The sequence below is a fragment of the Bombus vancouverensis genome, unplaced genomic scaffold, assembly GCF_051014615.1.
Source record: "Bombus vancouverensis nearcticus unplaced genomic scaffold, iyBomVanc1_principal scaffold0027, whole genome shotgun sequence".
Classification (NCBI taxonomy): Eukaryota; Metazoa; Arthropoda; class Insecta; order Hymenoptera; family Apidae; genus Bombus; species Bombus vancouverensis.
Genome location: NW_027468918.1, coordinates 245,999 through 264,393, shown reverse-complemented (window position 1 = coordinate 264,393; position 18,395 = coordinate 245,999). Strand labels below are relative to the sequence as shown.

At 46.4% G+C, this 18,395-nt stretch overlaps 1 pseudogene; it reads left to right on the top strand.

Moving 5' to 3' along the window:
• Positions 1-12,846: 12,846 nt before the first annotated feature.
• On the top strand, positions 12,847-15,494 carry LOC117164028 (uncharacterized; annotated as a pseudogene).
• Positions 15,495-18,395: the final 2,901 nt, after the last annotated feature.

Genomic DNA, 18,395 nt, shown 5'->3' with positions numbered 1-18,395 from the left:
TCCATTTAAATCGGTATGTACTAATTCTAAAATCTCTCGTGCTCTACTACTGTTGTTTTGGAAGGGTAAATTGTGCATTTTATTTTGGATACATGTACCACATTTTAATTTTACTTGTTCAAAATTTTCTGGCATTCCCTCAACTATTTTTTTTCCTACACATTGTATCTAAATAATTAAAGTTTATATGCCCCAAGATCCTGTGATATTTTTCTTTATTTGTCATTTTTCCCACAATTTTAGCGTGAGATTATTGCCTTTCAATGTAACTACTTATTTCATATAAACCATTATCTTTGAATGCGATTCCTATCAACTTTCTGTATTTGTTATATATCTTTGAAATATTTCCGCAACATCCCGTCACACCGTAACCTGCGTTCACGGACAGCCGAGTCAAGTCTATTACGACTAAGACAAGTCGCACACTTGTTAGTCGCGAAGCAACTCGGACGCAGAACCTACGCAAAATATCAGCCGGATTCGGTGCCGTTGGAGGAAGCATCAGTCCGGAGGATATCAGAATCCACGAGCTACAATCAACGGAGTGTCACCATCGGGAAGGAATCACCTTCACCACAAGGTACACGATGTAACATCCCGTTGCACCGTAACCGGCGTTCACGAACAGCCGAGGCAAGCCTATCACGACTAAGATAAGTCGCACACTTGTAGTCGCGAAGCACCTCGGACGCCGAACCTACGTAAATTATCAGAGCTATCGTGCGCCAAGCCACCATGGCCCCTAACCAGGAAGCACGCATAAAACAATTGAAGCTGGAGCGGGAGGTATCCAAACACGAAGTGGCGAGATTTCGAATGATCCTTGATAATTATGAGGCAAAGGGATCACTAAACACAGTTCAATTTATGTTAGAAGACTTGGAAGTCGAATACGCAATATGTAAAAAACATCAATGCGACTTAGACGGGATAGACGAGGGTCAGACAGTACAGGAACGACTAGACATTAAATATGAATTTCTGGACTGTAAAGGACGCGCCATCGATATAATTGAGCGAGCCAAGGGACGGAACTCATTGCATGACACCCGCAGTTCATTACCCACACGCGACTTGACGACAACCAAGTTCGCGTCCGCATTATCTCGATCGTCTCACCCAACGCCACAAATCACCTTGAATTTGACAAACTTTAACGAGCCTTTGGACCTGAAGAAAGAGAAGGTCTCACCAGGCGACAACTCGTTTCAAAACCTAATCTCTCCTAATCTGTTACAGAACGTTCATAATTCTTTAACCGTAGTTCACAACCTAGAAAACAACGGGTTGAGTTCCATCCAGGTCAGCAAAGTCAACATTGAGTCGGAACGTACTGTAAAGGTTTCGAAATCCATTATGATCAAACCGTCCAGGGGCAGTTCTTCCTCGGGCAATACTTCCACGATGAGCGTCCAACACAACGTATCGGCGTTCAATGATCTATCTTACATCACGTCACCTGTACCACCCAGGATTAGAAACATGGCATCGGACAGTTACTCTCCGAGACCTAACGTAACGACTCCAACTTCGCCACCTCAGAGATGCGCCACACCTGCAATTGGGCCTAATCAGAATGATTTACGCATTATTACCACCATGACTAATCACTCAAATGGCATCGGTAATTTACATAACATTCCATCTGATCTCAACGACTCTCTACTGGTTTCACAGAGCGCCACATCGAAGAAGTCGCGTACCACAGACTTCTCCCTGAAGCCACTCTTGGCTGCCACGGCGTCCCAAGCACGACGCCCAACGCTTCTTCTCTACCAAAGATCATCACCAAGAGAATGCGATTCGGGCGGGTCATTGGGCGGAGGCCAGTCTCCCAACCCACTACAGACATCGTCCACATTTCCAAGGCAGATCATCCCTCAGACAACAGCTACTACCTGCCACATCACGATTCAGTCAGGGAAAGGATCAAACCCTCAAAACTCCGCGCTGTGTTTGCTGAATCGTCACCAAGCACCACCAGAGTTCTGTACAACGACACCTCTGTGGAACACCTTTAGAATTTTGGATAATCCCGCAACATTGTAATCTAGAGTCTACTATAGCTACAATTAAACAATTGTAGTTATTCAATCCGATTGTAATTATTCGCGAGTTGTGATAATGAGCTTGGACTGGAGGCGACAGCCAGTCGCCGAACGTAGCCGCGGTCACGGGATGAACACTTTGTCTAACAAAGGTATGGAGTAATTCTATAGCTCTCCTTAAAAGAAATATTCGTGGCGGCACGCGACAGTAAACATTCCAACGGTTTCTGTCCCGTGGCTCGCCACACGCAGACCCTATTCTTCGTGCAAGATGATTGCCAGATGTCGATGCGTCTCCGCAGTACATGTTCAGCTAGCCTGAGGGCCCGTCATAAATCTTAGGAATTAGTTGACTAAAGTCCTTCAAACAAACAGTCTTTGTCCCAGCTACGGGAAAATAGGAGAGACCTATTTTCAACGAACGGCGTCTCCCACTAGCAACCTTCCCTCGAGGGCGGCTAGCATCTTTTTCTAACCACCGATATGGAGATTGACCAATTAGCAGCAACGCCAAATTCCCTCACTTTCTGAACGAAGGCTTTCCTCGACGAATCCGATGATCTCGTGTCCTCAGACACACCCCACGTAGTTTTCCTCTGTGGCATCATCGGGACGGGAAAGTCATTCTCTCTCGCGATCTCATCGACGAAAAGAGTAACCCCTTACAGCCAGTGAATATTGCACGTCCGACTTAGATTTTGTGAGCACGTTCATCTATCATCCCGTCGACCGCGGATTCGTTATTGAACCTAGGATCATTGTCATTAGTTTCTCGAGTATCTAATTACCACGGTTACTTGTCCAGTTCTATGATAATCGTATTTGCATTAGTCGAAGTCTTCTCTGTTGCATAACGATACGTGTAATGCAAACGAAGATTCGTTTCACCCCCCTAACCCTGATTCTAATGTAAACCCGACAAATATAACGTGTAATAACTATAATTCGAATTTGTTAAAACAATGGAAATAAGAGTGGATGGTTGTAATAACGCAAATAAGATTGTGGTGTATTATCGACTAAAGAGCAACCGGTCAGGTCAAACCGATCGGTCGATATCGCGTACCTCGAATAACTCAACGTTCAAGATGGAGGAGATGAAATAACTCGAGTGTTAGATTTAGATGGCACTTTATTTGTACTAGTTGTAGCACTTAACCGAACTAAGGGAGGACCACTGTCGTCCTAAGTCTGTAATGTCAGATGGTTGAAGATGAACTAAACTTCCCCGTTCCTGATTCTCTCCTCCCGCCGTTGTATTTCTTCTCTCCACCGTACTCTTCCGGCTGGTCCTTTCCTGGGTTTTTTCCTGGCCTCGAGTCATTACATTTACCGCCTTGGGAGGACATGTAACTCGGAGTTTCCTAACGAGAGGAATGGGCCTGTCCGTGTCATAAACAGACGGCTACTCAAATTCCGAATTATAGCCCTGGGAGGACTGGTAAGTCGGAATTTCCTAATGAGGGAAATGAGCTTATCCATGCCATAAACGGACAGCCAACTAAAATTTCGAAGAAAGATAAATATAATGTTGTTATGACAGTTGAGGAGAGACAATTCGTGACAAATACTTTAATAGACTATTAATTGACCGTTTAATGAACAGTAAGGGGATAGAGGTATATTCGTGTGATGTGGAGAGGACAATTAGTCGTCTATAAGCACTAATAAATAGTGGAAATTAAAAAGTTTGAATTTGATGTAATCGGTGGTTATAATATTTAATATATACAAACGTTTAGTTGTGAATTGCTTGATAAATTGAGCTTTTCGATGCTACAAGAACAGTCGATGTATAAATTGGCGTGTCAGCTAAATGAAATCATACATGTAAGCCTATGGCTGAATTATTATAGGGGTATTTTAAATGAATATTTTATAGTCTTGTAGTAGCCTTTTTTTTATTAACATGGAGGAAATCCGCACGGGCAAAGCGGCGGATGGGGGATGGGGTAAAGCGGCGGATGGGGGATGGGGTAAAGCGGCGTGGTAATGCCGGACTCCAACCGACTAAAACCTTCACGATGATCGTCCCGGCTGCGATCGAGAGGGGCCCGGGAACCGGTGTGAGCGATACACCGCCCCCCCGCGCTTAATACGTCCCCTAATGGAGCGCTGTGCGGCCACGTAACACCGCGCGTCGTCGCCGGAGCCGCCGTGCCCGACAGTCCGGTTCCCTTACCGGGATTCTTTGCGGCCCCGGGGCGATGAGCTACCAGCGCCTAAGTTTGCACCCCACCGGGGGGTTCGGCGGACCTAGTGCGCCTCACCGAAGCGCGCCCACAGCCTCTGCAGCGCCCTCGCAAGTCGATCATCTCAAGGTGAGAGTACCGCACCCTCATCCTCCTCGCGGCCACTTTTCGAAGCATAACTTGCTCACAGAAGGAGGTCACGGCCATCCGCCTTCTCTCGCTTGCCAACAACGTCTCGAGGATCGTCGGCGGCGAGAGGTCCCATCCGCTTTCCACGATGATGTCGCGGCGCGGCCGCGCCCAGGCCGGGCAGTATTCCAGCGTGTGCTGCGCCGAATCCACGGTCGCATTGCAGTGGTGGCAACGCGCGGTCGCCTCTTTCCCGATTTGGTGCAGATACTCGCCGAAGCAACAGTGTCCGGTGAGCACCTTCGTCACCCTGTAGGTCAGGGGAGACCCGCTGTCGTCCAACCAAGCGTCCCAGTTTGGAAGGACGGTCCCAAGGACCCTTATCCCCGGCGCACCCCATCTCGTGTCGAGGCTGGCGCGCCATCTGTCAAGCAAAGCCCGCCGAGCCCGAACGTTGACGTCGGCGCCCATCGGGTCTATCCCGCCCGACAGACCCCGAGTGTGAGGATAAATCTCGCGACACCTCAGGGCCTGCAATTCGAACAGGGGAAACCCGGCGAGCACCGCCGCTGCTGCCGCCGAAATGGTACGCAAGCCCCTCACTACCCTGATGGCCACCGTCCTGTGCAGCCTCCTGACCGCTAGGAGACTGCGACGGTTTGTCATCAGATCCTCCGCCCAGATCGGAGCTCCATAGAGGAGCCTCGATCGCACCATGCGGGCGTACAGCCGGCGCACTCCGACGTCGGGCCCGCCCAGCCAAGGCAGCAAACATCCTGAGGCGTTCGCCGTCGCCTCAACAGACGGTGCCAGGCGCTCGAAGTGAGCGCCGACGGTCCAGTGGCTGTCGAGGGTCAGACCCAGATACTTTATTCTTGTTCCAACCCCGATCTCAGCCCCCTCCAACCTCAGACAATAACCAGCTAGAGGCCTCCCGTGATCGGCCTTGCGGCAAAACCACATTGCCTCGAACTTCTCAGGGGACACCCTCTGTCCCAATCCCTTGATCTCGGCGATCACGCAGGCCACCGCTAGCGAGGCGGACGGTTCTACCCCATGCCGTGCCCTAGACCAGCACCAACATGTCGTCGGCGTAGCACGCCAGTGCCGAGTTCGGAAGCAGCGGCGTCCGAAGCACCGCGTCATACGCGATGTTCTACAGCAACTGACGCGTTACTCTCGGGGCCAAGACCCCGGAGACGTCCTTCCACAGGAGGGCTGGGACTCCATCGGGACCCTGAGCTTTCCGCGTCTACGACGGCCCCGGCAAGTTCTTCCTCGATGACGCTTGATTCCGGACTCCAACTTCTCGCGGTGACACGTGGTTCTTCTTCCGGCGGTTGAGGCTCCTGCTCCTCCTCTTCGGTAAAGTTGCCATCTCCCTCGTTCGTTGCTCCCGGGACCAGTGATTTCGACTAACCGCCGCCTACGGCGGGATCTGGTGTACCGGCGCCGAGCGTGGATGGACGCCTCGCGTAGACAAGCGATCCCCTCGGATCACCAGTACACAGCGCCGACGCGGCGCGGGGCTCCAGACCGCGGCATACACGAATCGCAGATCGCGTGCATGTCGCGGCTCAGCCGAGTCGCGCCCGCTTTCGCGTCCTCGTCGGTCGGGGATTCGTTCTACCAAGTAACGGCTATAGCAGTCACCGCCCATTGCGGGAATCTTCTTCTCCTTCCCGGTGGGCTGCTGGAACCGCACGCACCCAACGAACGGTCGCCCATCGCTGCGCCAACCGCCACATCCATCAAGATATAAAGGTGGTCCGAGAGGGTCTCCGCCGGGGAGACCTCCCAACCGCAAACACGGCGAGATGCGGCAGGGTTTGCCCATGTGAGGTCCACTATGGACTCGCCCCGCCGTGCCAAGCACGTGTTAGACGACCCCGGGTCATAAGCCGGAGGTCGAGTGCGAACGCCCAGTCCTGCACGTCGCGCCCCCTTCCGTTGGTCCTGCGGGATCCCCACGCCGTTGAGTGGGCGTTGATGTACCCGAGGACCAGTGTCGGGCAGGCGCCCAAACGCCTCGCGCAGCCGCGAGTCCGTCCAGGAAGGAGGCTTATTCGGTCCGGCTGATGTTGGGCGACACGTAGACGGCCACCACGGCCAGGTCGCCCTATTTCTCGGCTATGAAGCCCCGTTCCGCTCGATCACCGAGCAGGAGGGGTTTCCCGCGATCCCGGTCCAGAATATGGCGACCGAGCCTATCAGATCCCCAGCTCCTCGTGACGCGCCGGGAATGCTGTACGGCTGGGCCACTGCTGCCAGACCAATCCGCCGCTCCGTCAACCTCTGGAACATTAAGTCCTGAACCCGGCGGGAGCAGTTAAGATTGCACTGCAGGAGCAGTTGTCCACCTCGTCTTCTTCCGCTCACGTCGGGGAAGGCTCCGTCTTCATAGGCTCCTCCGGGCCGTTCCCCTCGCAGTCGTTTTGTCCGACTTCTCTGTCCTCTCTTCTGGCCTTCGTGGCGTCAGTTGACGGCAGCATCGTTTCCTTCCTCGTCACCACGTCCCCACCGTCGCGTGGAACGGTCCTTGTTTCCTGTGCTGCCCTCTTCTTACGGGCAGGCAGTTTGCATGCCGGTGACCCAATACGGTGCGACGCGGGCAGTCCCAGGTCCGCGCATACCGGACACATGGGTACTCGCGCCGAACAGTCCCTGGCGCGATGTCCTTCCGCCCCGCACCCGTAGCAACGCTCCGGCCGGTCCGCCATCGATGTGCAGTCCCGGCGCACGTGACCCGACTCCATGAACCTGAAGCATTGGAGTCGGCGCGCAGGTAGAGGGGAAACTCTCGCCGCTGACCAACCTATGTTAATCCTACCTCCTGGTAGGGCGTCTCCTCCTCTGCTGATTTTCCTGCCCGTTATCTGCGGGCAGCGTAGCCATACCGATCCGAGGTCCCGAGGAGCGGAGCGTATGACTGCCACGTTGACCTCGTCAGTGTCATGTAAAATTAAGGTAAAAATAAGGAACTTGTTAATTTCCGAAAAGGAGATTAAGTTCTTTTTATTTTTTACTCAATTTATACAATTTTTTCGGTTTGCGATGATACACTTTCGATACTTGGATTAGTTAAGAATTTTTTTATTAGACTGACTGGATGATTTTGAAGGGAGCATTTATATTCTTCCATTCGTTGGAGTGGGAGAAGGTTTTGTTTATACTTAGTGTAAAATTCGGAGAACGGCTGGAGTGATCGAATGCCACTCAGGCGGCTGAGAACGGGTGCTGACAGGACGGTCACACGCGATAAGGCGTTCGGAATTTCGGTTTGTTATATACAGTTGCTCGAATTTCGTCTGTGACATCAGCGTGGCAGCCCCCGGCCTCAGCAACAGCGGCTGCCACCTCCTCCGAGGTGATCGAGTCCTCCAGTCCGATCACTCCTAGCTCGGCCGTCCTTCGCGGCACGGTTACCCTGGCTGGCAAATCCTTCAGCGTGGCCGCCATCCGCTCGGCCAGTCGCGAAGCTTTGCACCCAGCGTCCTGGCCTGAGATTTCGAACAGCAGCGCCCCCGTGTTTGTCCTCCTCGGTCTTAACTCCGTGAAGTCGATTTCGGAGAACTTGACTTCCCTCTTCAGCACCGATATCGCATCCCTGTACGTGAAGCCCCAGCCGTCCCTCACGGTGAGCGATACCGCTCCGGATCCATCGCCCCTGCCCGCTCCTCGCTTGGATTCCCTTCCCGTGCGGGGGCGTACCGGAGGCCGAGCGGCGCCGAAAAGTCCCTGCCCTTGTTCCGCCACTGTTGGTCGCCGTCCTGGGCGCCGAGGCCCCTGTTCGCAACGTCGACAATGGAAAAGACGACGATACCTGTTACGACCGTTCGTGAAGAGACGCGTTCGCTGGGAAAACGCGTCAGCGAGAAGCGTAAATTCTCGCTACGATTATGTTAATCGACGCCGCGAAATAGTCGTTCCCCTGTTTGTGTTAAGATAACAGAGGTGGTTCAATGAATGTAACACTATTAACAGGTTAACATAAAATAATATATTTTACAATAATATGATGAATATATTACATAAAGTTGACTCGACTTTACGATATCTCTAGATGAATTCGTTAGACTATTTGATTTTGCTCGTCAGATTTCTCGTTGTGTCACGTTTGACTCGTCAGAAGTTTGATCGCCTTTCGATGATTTCTTTGTCTCATTTGGAAGACGCCCCCACTATGCTCGGGTCACACCACCGCTCGCGCCTATGATCATGTATGTCTCTTCTTGTGTGAAAAACGTAACGGACAAAAATCGACGTTTCTAGAGCTCGCTGCTTGGCGACAACTATGCTCTCGTCGATACATTGTATATGATCCGGCAGGCAGATAAGCCGATCTGCCTGCGACACTGTAGGACCGCGAGCGACGGTTAGAAAATACAGCCTGTGGTAAGCCTCGTGGCGTAACAATACCCGTCCCTTGGTTCTTGCGTCGGTCGGCGCATGGACCGTTGGAAGAGGTTGCGCCGTGGGCTTCCTGTTCTTTCGCCTCGCTCTCCCTCTTCCTCCGCCTATGACGGTAATAAACCCTGCCTCGTCGGCCGACGACTCCACGGTCGACCGCAAGGTGTCTCTCGCCGGCCGCAATCGTGCTTGTACGGTTCTTACGGCTACGCTACTGTAACGTCGATTCACATCAGAGACCGGGCCACACTCTGCGGACAGGATGGCACTCAGATATCTGCACATCCTTGGCGCGTACCCTCAATAGTCTTAAGTACCCACCAGGGGTCTTGGAATTTTCATAGTTAATGTCCTTCGGACCAAGCGAGTATTTCTTGTCTTAGATTTCCTTTACGTTTATTGTCTACCACGTGTTAGCATAGAAAGTTGGTTTTCTTCACATCTTTTATGTTCCGTTAGCAACTTTCTCGCGAGGGCGGCTGAAACCCTTCCTGGTCCACCAACCGCCTTATTATCCAATCGGAGACGGTGTCTACTGCCCTCACTTCCTTAACCAAAATTGTCATCAACAAATCCGATAGCGCCGTGTCCTTAGACACACCCAACCCTAACCTTCCTCAGACACACTATTGCCAGAAAAACTTCCTTATTCTGTATCCTTAGAATAGTCAACATATCTTTATCGGTCTCACCCCTTATAACAGTCGCGTACTTAACGTATCATTGTAACTAAGTCTTACATAACGTGGTTGCAGTGAATTGTGATTTATGTTAATTCAGTGTGTATTACATTGTGATTGCTGAATGCATAATAAAGTTTAATTAAAACAAAATTAATAGTTGTGTTACGACTCAGCTATTTTATTTCATCAACCAACCCTGAAGTTTACATGACACCGGCGTCTGTAGCCGGGAGGATCGCCCCCCCCCCCCTGGCATTATTTATCGCCGACACTCTTCCAACTTGCGGAGGAACAGGATCTTGAGATCCTCTAGTGGATCTCGAGGTCTTGGACCTCTATCCGTTTTCTTCGTTTGTTTATTATTGCTCTCCGACCCGTCGGGACAGCGGAAACGGCGCGACGCTGACCAGGTGTGTGGAGGAGGTGGGGAGGGGGACCCATAATCGTTCCCGTTGGGGCCCCGGGAGCATTTTCTTTCGTTCCCCTCGTAGAGGTGATCCTCACCTCTCGTCCTTCACCGTCGATGTTATCATTTTTGGCTGCTCTCCGTGCATTCCTTGGTCAACCGTCTCTTGGAGACACCGTCTCTCTCTCCTGAAAGCACCCTCCTTCGCAGGTATGCGACCTCCTCCTCTTTCTGATCCTGGGTCGGTTCCACGTCCTTCACGGTAGCTTGCTTGTCGACCGGTCCGATCCTCATTTCGTCACTCCGCGTGTCGTTGCCGCCGTCGGCACCGTCGCGGATGGTAAAGGTGGCGGCGGCCACGGTGGCAGCCTCGGTGTCGGTGTCGTTGTCGCTATCCTTCCCGCGCTTCGCGCCCCTCTTCTTCCTTTTATCGTGAGCCAGCAGTGGTGCGGAGTCCGGATCCCCCGCGGACGCGTCCCCCGCCGTGTGCGGTGTTCCGCGCCGCCGCCGCGACCGTTATCGACGGGGGTGGTGCTTTCCGCGGACCCGGTAATCCTGCGGTACGATCGCTTGCCGAGCGTGCCCGCAACGGTCGAATAGTAAGAGCACGACGACATTTCGTCGTCGGATTTCACTCCCCCCCCGGCCGCCGCGCCGCCGCCTCATCCCACCCCACGAAGATACCGGGCCGACGGTCATAACATCGGGTTCCTCCGAACCTCTCCGAGTCCGCCCAGTTCGCGTGTCCCCTTCGCCAGACGCATGAGCGTGTCCAGGGCACTGGCGGCCCATCCCCGGATGGCCACGGTTGCTCGATGACGACGCAGAGGGGCCGCTTTACAACTCGCGGCTGCGCCGGTATTATGGTATCCCTCCCCACCGTAAACGATTCTTTGATTCGTTTTTCTATCCATTGTAACTCTAAGAAATCGCCGAGGTCGTCAACAAGGGTTTCCATCCTGGTGCCACTCACTCTTTCGCACCCTGCCCCGGTCAAAGCTGGTGCAGAGTGACGGGGAGCCCCACAAGAATGTGAGGTAAGTGTTCTTGGGAGATACGGGCCCACTAACTTCTCCGAGAGTTCTCCGCATCGGATCGGCAAACTGGCGGGTGCCAAAGGCGCCGACCAGTCACCATCCGGCTATAGGAGAATATCAGATTCGTCGGGGATTCCCAGGGCGTGGTCCTACGCCCTGAGAACCCATAGCCGCCTCAGGCTCCCCATAGTCTTTTAGTAACTGATACTTGTATAACAATATATTATAGTATGGATGGTTTAGTCAGTGAATTTCATAAGTTTGACGTATAAATGTAATGAAACTTTACTATAGTTAATTTGTTAAGAGGAGGTTTATACTGTTATATATTGTGTGTACACAGAAGTGATGGTATTATAATTGACTGAGTGGTAACTGTGACGGATTTTTAGGATGAAGAATGAAAAGGAATAGTAGTTTAGATGCAGAGTTGACGTTATGACTTAATTGGATAGTTAAGTGCTTTAGGTTATAAGTATTTTTAGTACTTGTATGAGACTTGCTTAGGTTACGAAGTGTCATATTATAAATATGGAAATAAATTATTTATATAAATATGGGCGTTAATAGTGTTGAATTATTAATTTAGTATGTAAGTTTTAAGGCTAAGATGATGGATTGAAATTTGTAATTTAATTATAAGTATAGTATTATAAGATTCATGATGGATGGTAGCTCACGTGCGTAAATTCAAATAATCATGTGTATCACATACTCACGATTACGTTGATTGCAGTGCTCAATTGTTGACCATAATTTCGTTTTTTACCAACCTTTTTCCCCGTTCGCTGTCGGACTCGGACAGACTTCGTATTAACTCATCTTTTAGTTGGTCATATTGTCCGGTGGTCGGGGGATCCAATGGAATGTCCCTTATCCGTTCTAAATATCCTGGTTCGAGGCACCCGAGAAGGGCGGTGGATTTTTCTTCGTCACCCGTGACGCCCACCGCCGCAAGTTGTCTGTCGAATAAAGAGAACCAGAACACGATCTTCAGCGGCTTCAGCGGAGGCACGCGAATTGTTTGACTAGTCGCAACCGTTGTGTTTTTGCTCAACATTGTTAGCGCACTCAGACTCACAATCCTAAATTTCGCTAACTCAAATCACGTCGGGTTCACCAATGTGGAAAATTGGTCGATGATAGGTTGTGCGAAATAACGAGAGCGAAATATTGCTGTCGCAGTCCGTCAAATATATCTTGAATAAATAAATAAATAAATTATTTACAGCCGAATACGTGAGTCGTTGGTACAAAATACAAGACGCGGAATAAATACTCATTAATGTTCGTCGCGTAACTCGATAAATAATCGGAGATACTCTGTAGATAATATTCGATACTCTATATGTACTGTTCGATACTGTTCGATACATTTCAATACTCTTCGATACTATTCCACACTAAAACGCACGCGATCGCGTCCGTTTATTTATACTGGCCGGGGGAGAACCGGAAAATTCGAATTTGTCTACGTTTGATCTACGGTTGCACGAAGCGGCGACACTGTTTTGCATGGAGTTTATTTGTTCTTACATTACTTGTAAGGCAAAACAACAACATGATTTGAATTGTCCTCTGACTCATGTGCCACTACAGTGATTACGGGAGAGAGTGTAGGACGAGTGAAGAATGGTGAATAAGAATGGGAAACGGATTAGCCGAATGACTGGCAGTCGGTATAATAGGCCTGGCGAACTGTAAATGCGTCGCATTTTCATGTAAAAAACAATGCACGTAGCACAAGGGTAAATGGGGAAACGACTTTATAAATGATTTTTTGTCTATTACACGCCTGTCAAATTTCTTTATGAGCAGAACTATTACAAGTGCTATTGTAGCAGAATACAAAAAAATGATGCGTGCTTATGTGGGTGTCACGTTTAACTGCAGTTACAAAAATCTGAACTTTAGAAACAGAACGTTGTTGTGGAAGTAATGATAAGTAAAGTGCGGGTGTTTGTGTAAATTCATATTTTTATAAATTGAAAAAATTAAATCTGAGTAGACGATTGTTTTATTATAAATGTTATAAGGAGTACTAGTATATTTCATACTTCGTTCGGTCTAATACTTCATATATGAAACCTATAGTGGTCATTGTTATCTATATTTATTCAATTAATATTTATTATTAATATTTATAATGAAACAATTTATCTTTATATCTATGTAGGAAGCATGAAAGTTTCAGCAACTATATGATACGTGGCATTAGCATTATGCTAGGCATTATTTTACATTAGTCTTTGATTCCCGCTCTCTCGCTTTCTCGATGAAGAAGTAGAGGGCACAATAATAGAATCATCCACCCAGGGATTATATTTAAGAGTCAGTAGATATAAAGGACAAACTGTTAGTACAGGATTTTTACCAGCTGGTCACATGTCACCTTGTGTGGAAATTGCAGCTCTACTAGCATCAAAATATGTTCCTGATCATACACTTTCAGCTCTTGTGTTTGCTACAGTACCTAATTTAATTTTAATTAGGAATTTTGCAACTCAAGGAAGGTACAGGAATTTTGAAAAACTGAAAATAGGAGACTGTATACCTTGTACGATCAAAGATATGGGGTCAGATGGTATAAGACTTATTTTACCAGTTGCAGAATGTACGCCATTTGGATATGTGTCCCATAGTAACGTTCGTAATTTTAATCTACTGCACACAAACTAAATTTCATTGACAAAAATATTTTCTATTAACAGGGAAGAACAACAATTAGGACTAACATTGTCGCTAAAGAAAATATACGATGATCCATCTAATCCTAAAAGTAGAATAGTGGCAGCATTGGATCCATTGATCCTGTATTTTAATAAATTAGTAGAACTTTCAAGAAATTCATATTACAAAAACAGACCCATTGCATCTGTTAAATTAGGGCGAAGAGTTACTGGAAAGATTGAAAAAATTACGCCTGATTGGTTGGTTGTTCAATTGCAGAATAACTTGCTAGGTATAGTGTCTAAGAATCATTACTCCGAGAAGAAAAAAATAGGGGACAAAATTTCTGGGACGATTATAACCACGTTATCGTCAATAATGCATAAAATAAGTGCCAAACAAAATAAATAAATACAATTTCCTGGCGGTAAATTGCTACGTGGTAGAATCTTAATGGTGACAAATTGATTTATCTTGATATTCCTTCAAGGTATTGGCAACGGAACTTTAGCTGCGATAACTGTACGTCGTCACATAAATAGTTTACTGCTAGATCTAACACCTTATATTATTCATTTTAAAATTAAATGTTACTCTTCATTAAATTCCCAAAAATCCGATATTATGCCTCTCAGCGTCATAAAATCTGCATTTGAAAAGAAGTGTTATGTGAGAGAGAAATCGGATGATAATAATAACTTAAAAAGAAAGAAACAAAATCAGGAGTATGTGGCACTCGCCAAAGAAATAAAAATTGAAAAGATACGGGAAGACGAAACATGAAAAACAAAGGGAAACGAAACAGAGAGAAACCAGAGAAAGATTTAGAAAAGGAATATTCAAAGAGAATGTGTGTTGAACAAACAGGAGAAGAAAAGACTAAACTAGAAGACCAAACCTTCCGAAAAAGATTTGGAATATGCTGACTCAACTCTCCTTCAGGATAAAGAGTCATCTTGCGATAGTAAAGATGAAGTAGAAGAAAAACCAAATCTGAGAAATAAGAAATTAACGTCGAGAACAAAAAAGACAGGAGAAACATGAAATACGTCAAAGAGAAGAAGCGCTCGCCAACAACCAGTTACCAAATTCTGTACATCAGTTCCACAGATTAGTTTTAGCTAGTCTAGACAGTTCAATAGTATGGTTACAGTATATGGCATATCATTTACAAACAACAGAAATCGAGAAAGCAAGAGCAGTTGCAAGAGAAGCGGTGAAAACGATTAATTTCAGGGAACAGAAGGAAAAATTAAACGTTTGGGAGGCTTGGTTGAATTTAGAGTCTAAATTCGGAATTCCTAAAGCACTGAATGATGTTTTTCAAGAGGCACTGAAAGTATACAGTCACATGTTGACTGTACATGTCGAGGCTAGCAGGCAGATGGAACTAGAGAAAACAATTAATACCATGATTGGAAAATTTAACCATATTCCCGAAATGTGGTTTAATTGTGGAGAAGGGTTACTAAAAATGGGCTTGGGGGACAAATCGAGGCATATTATGCAGAGAGCATTCCAATCTTTGCCAGCATCTGAACGTATGTACACTACAGAAATAAAGAGAGAGCAGTAACTCTGTTTGAGCAAATTCTAAGTTCTTATCCGAAACGGGTGGATATATGGTCTTGTTATGTTGATTCTCTAATTAAATCTAATGATACTGATATAGGAAGGTAAAAATATTTTTTCAACTATATTTTGTCTTTTTAATTTCATAGAGAATTTACCTTCTAATAATTTGCATTTACAGGAAAGTTCTAGAGAGAGCAGTTGTTCAGGCATTACCGCCTAGAAAGGTGAAGATCCTCTTTAAAAAGTTCATCAATTTTGAAGAGCAGCATGGTACTGAGGAAGTCGTGACTCGTGTTCAACAAATGGCTGTAGAATATCCAGAGAAGCAGTGTACAAAATGATTAAAAATAATAAAACGTTTTGACACATATTTCATTACATCATGTGAGCAAAACCTTCGTTACTTCGCGCAAGATGATCTGTGCGACGTCCTTCATTGTCAGACCGTCAAGACCCAAGCACCATTAAACAGATCCTCAATAAACCTAAGGCCCCACATAAAACTTTAACTTTCCAACGTCATTATTTTAACACATGTTTTAAGTTAATCCTTTTGTCCTGAGGGACTTTTTAAGCCTAGAAAGGTTTTCGGTTTATGGAGGGTTATTGGAAAGGTGCTTAGGTTTATTAGGCGCTCTTAAAAATTACGGAGACTGCGGGTAGTGACCTAACGGAAAAAGTGGATATTTATCTAACGGAAAATCCGGTTTTTTCCCGTAAACAATGACACCCCCTAGCAAGGTTGGTAGGAGGTTTCCTTCTCCTTTCACCACTCAGTAACATGACTACAACCAATAGGCATCACATATCGTTACTTTCACCTTACTAACGAAAAGTGTGAGCAACGAATCCGCTTTCTTCGTTCAAGAAAACATACCCACACCGAGCTTTCCTCCGTAATTGCATGAGAGCGGAACATCAGTCTCCCCTATTGCTACGTCAACTACAACAAGAAACTCAACTGTAAGGGTCTTGCTCGATTACCAAAGAATATTGTACATGTGTATCGCATCTTCATACGCTAAATCGTCGTCTACGACATATATCATACGCAACGGCGTAAGTTGTAAGTACAACGGTATCAACTTGTTGAAAATATATAGTTTATAACCCTGTTAATCGCAGCGCTATACCGCCTCAACCACCCTTATTATCTCAACAGAAATCAGGAGATCGATCTATTCGCGGCGTCGATTATTATAATCGTAACGGAAATTTACGACTCCCGCTGACGTTTTTCCTCGTGATTGCATCTCCCCGTGATTGGTCGAAAATACAACCTTAATTACACAATACCTAAAACAGTCCAGTTATGTAAAGTTTTCTACAACATATGCAAAATACTATTAATATTGATACATATAAAAATGAAAAAGGTAATAATAACTTGACATATTTACAATTTCTCTGATCTTAAGTGCGTCCTTTTTATTGATTATTCTGTAATGACAAAACCAGGAATATGTCTAATCAAAAATCTTTTAGTACGTTTGGGACGCAACTGCTCCATTGTGCAGCAGTAGTTTTAGCTAACCGATCGTTACAACCACGTCGGCGCTATTGACTTCTTCAGAGGTCTCGGCGACATTTGAATTGTGCCTGAAATTATACAAGTTGGTTTTGTAGGTACCCAGGTAGATACCCTTGTCCAAGAAGTCTTCGTTTTTGTACTTCCCGTTCGTGGTTATTACGTTTTGCGTCTATCTTAAGCATATTTTTTGAGATAATCCATGATGCATCCTGAAGACATTAAATAATGTAGATTTATATTGTTTCGACTCGAGATATCTACCCGATTCATTTACGTGATGCTCTGTATGAAGTGTACCATTGATCAATTTGAAGAAAGACACATTTTGAATTTTTGGACGAACTACAAATTTTTAATAGTTAGTAGCCAAAATTGAGAAGCTAAATCAAAAACCGCGCGGCCACCGTCTACTTCTTCCTAAATGTAGTCATAGACTATGGATATAAAAATATGGATCGTACCATAGGTCTATGGTAAATTCATCTCTGGATATAATGTTCTTGATTCGTGATGTAGTCGCACGTGGGTTGGCTCGTTGCTTATTGCCCCGGTGTAGCCGGTTCCTCCATCTGGTTTAGGATCAGTTGCCTGCAGCTTGTAAAGCAAAAAAATCAGAGCCTGTTGAAGAATTTTAAAGATAAATCTGTCTTATACTGTTCATTCTAAAATAAAACTGTGGCGGCACGGGCCACGGAACTTTTCAATGGCTCCGGATACAAAGCGCGACGCCACCAAAGCGCAACACCGACGTGCCCAATGTATCATCGATATCCTCACACTCTTTCCGCCGAATTCTCGGAAGAGCATACACGCGCCAGCACAGGCGGCACATCTTATGAATGCACGCTAGTGGGGATATCGATGGGCTACGAAGGGAAGGATCTGCGCGAAGAAAAACAAAAAGCAGGGTCAGTCTGTCTTGCGTCATTAGAAGTGTAACTCCTCGGTCCCTTTCGATAGCAACGCGACGAACGACATCTCGGTGTCTATCGTTATTTGTTAGTTGTTACCCGTTGTCTGTTAAGTGTAATTGTTGATTATTAATTGTTAACTCAGATTGTTGATTAGTTCTAATAAACTGTTATTCGTTAAAAACACCAAGAGTAGTTCCTTACGCACCTATCACCATACCACCTCAAAACGATATATCTCATTAAGTTCCTCAGAATAAAGTATTACGCCTATTTGCATGGTAAGATTTGCTTTCGAAAAGAAATACTATGTAGAAGACAAGTTGTGCGATAATAATAACTAAAAAGAGTTGATATTTCATAGAGTGCTTACTTCATAAATGAAATTATAGGAATGTCCTGGAGAAAGTACTTGTTACGTTCAGATGCTGGCAAAGATTGCAATGCTCTCTGCATAATGTGCCTCGATTTATCCTTCAAACCCATTTTTAATCATTCTTCTCCACTATTAAATCATGTCTCGGGAATATGTTTAAACTTCCCAATCATGGTATTAATTCTTTTCTCTAATTCCATCTGCCTGCCAGCCAGACATGAACAGTCAACATGTGACTGTATATTTTCAGTGAGTCGTTAGACCTCACTGCCTCTTGAAAAACATCATTTAATGAGTCAGGAATTCCAAATTTCGATTCTAAATTCAACTAAGCCTTCCAAACGTTTAATTTTTCCTTCTGTTCCCTGAAATTAGTCGTCTACACCGCTCTTGTCGCCACTGCACTTACTTTCTCTATTTCTGT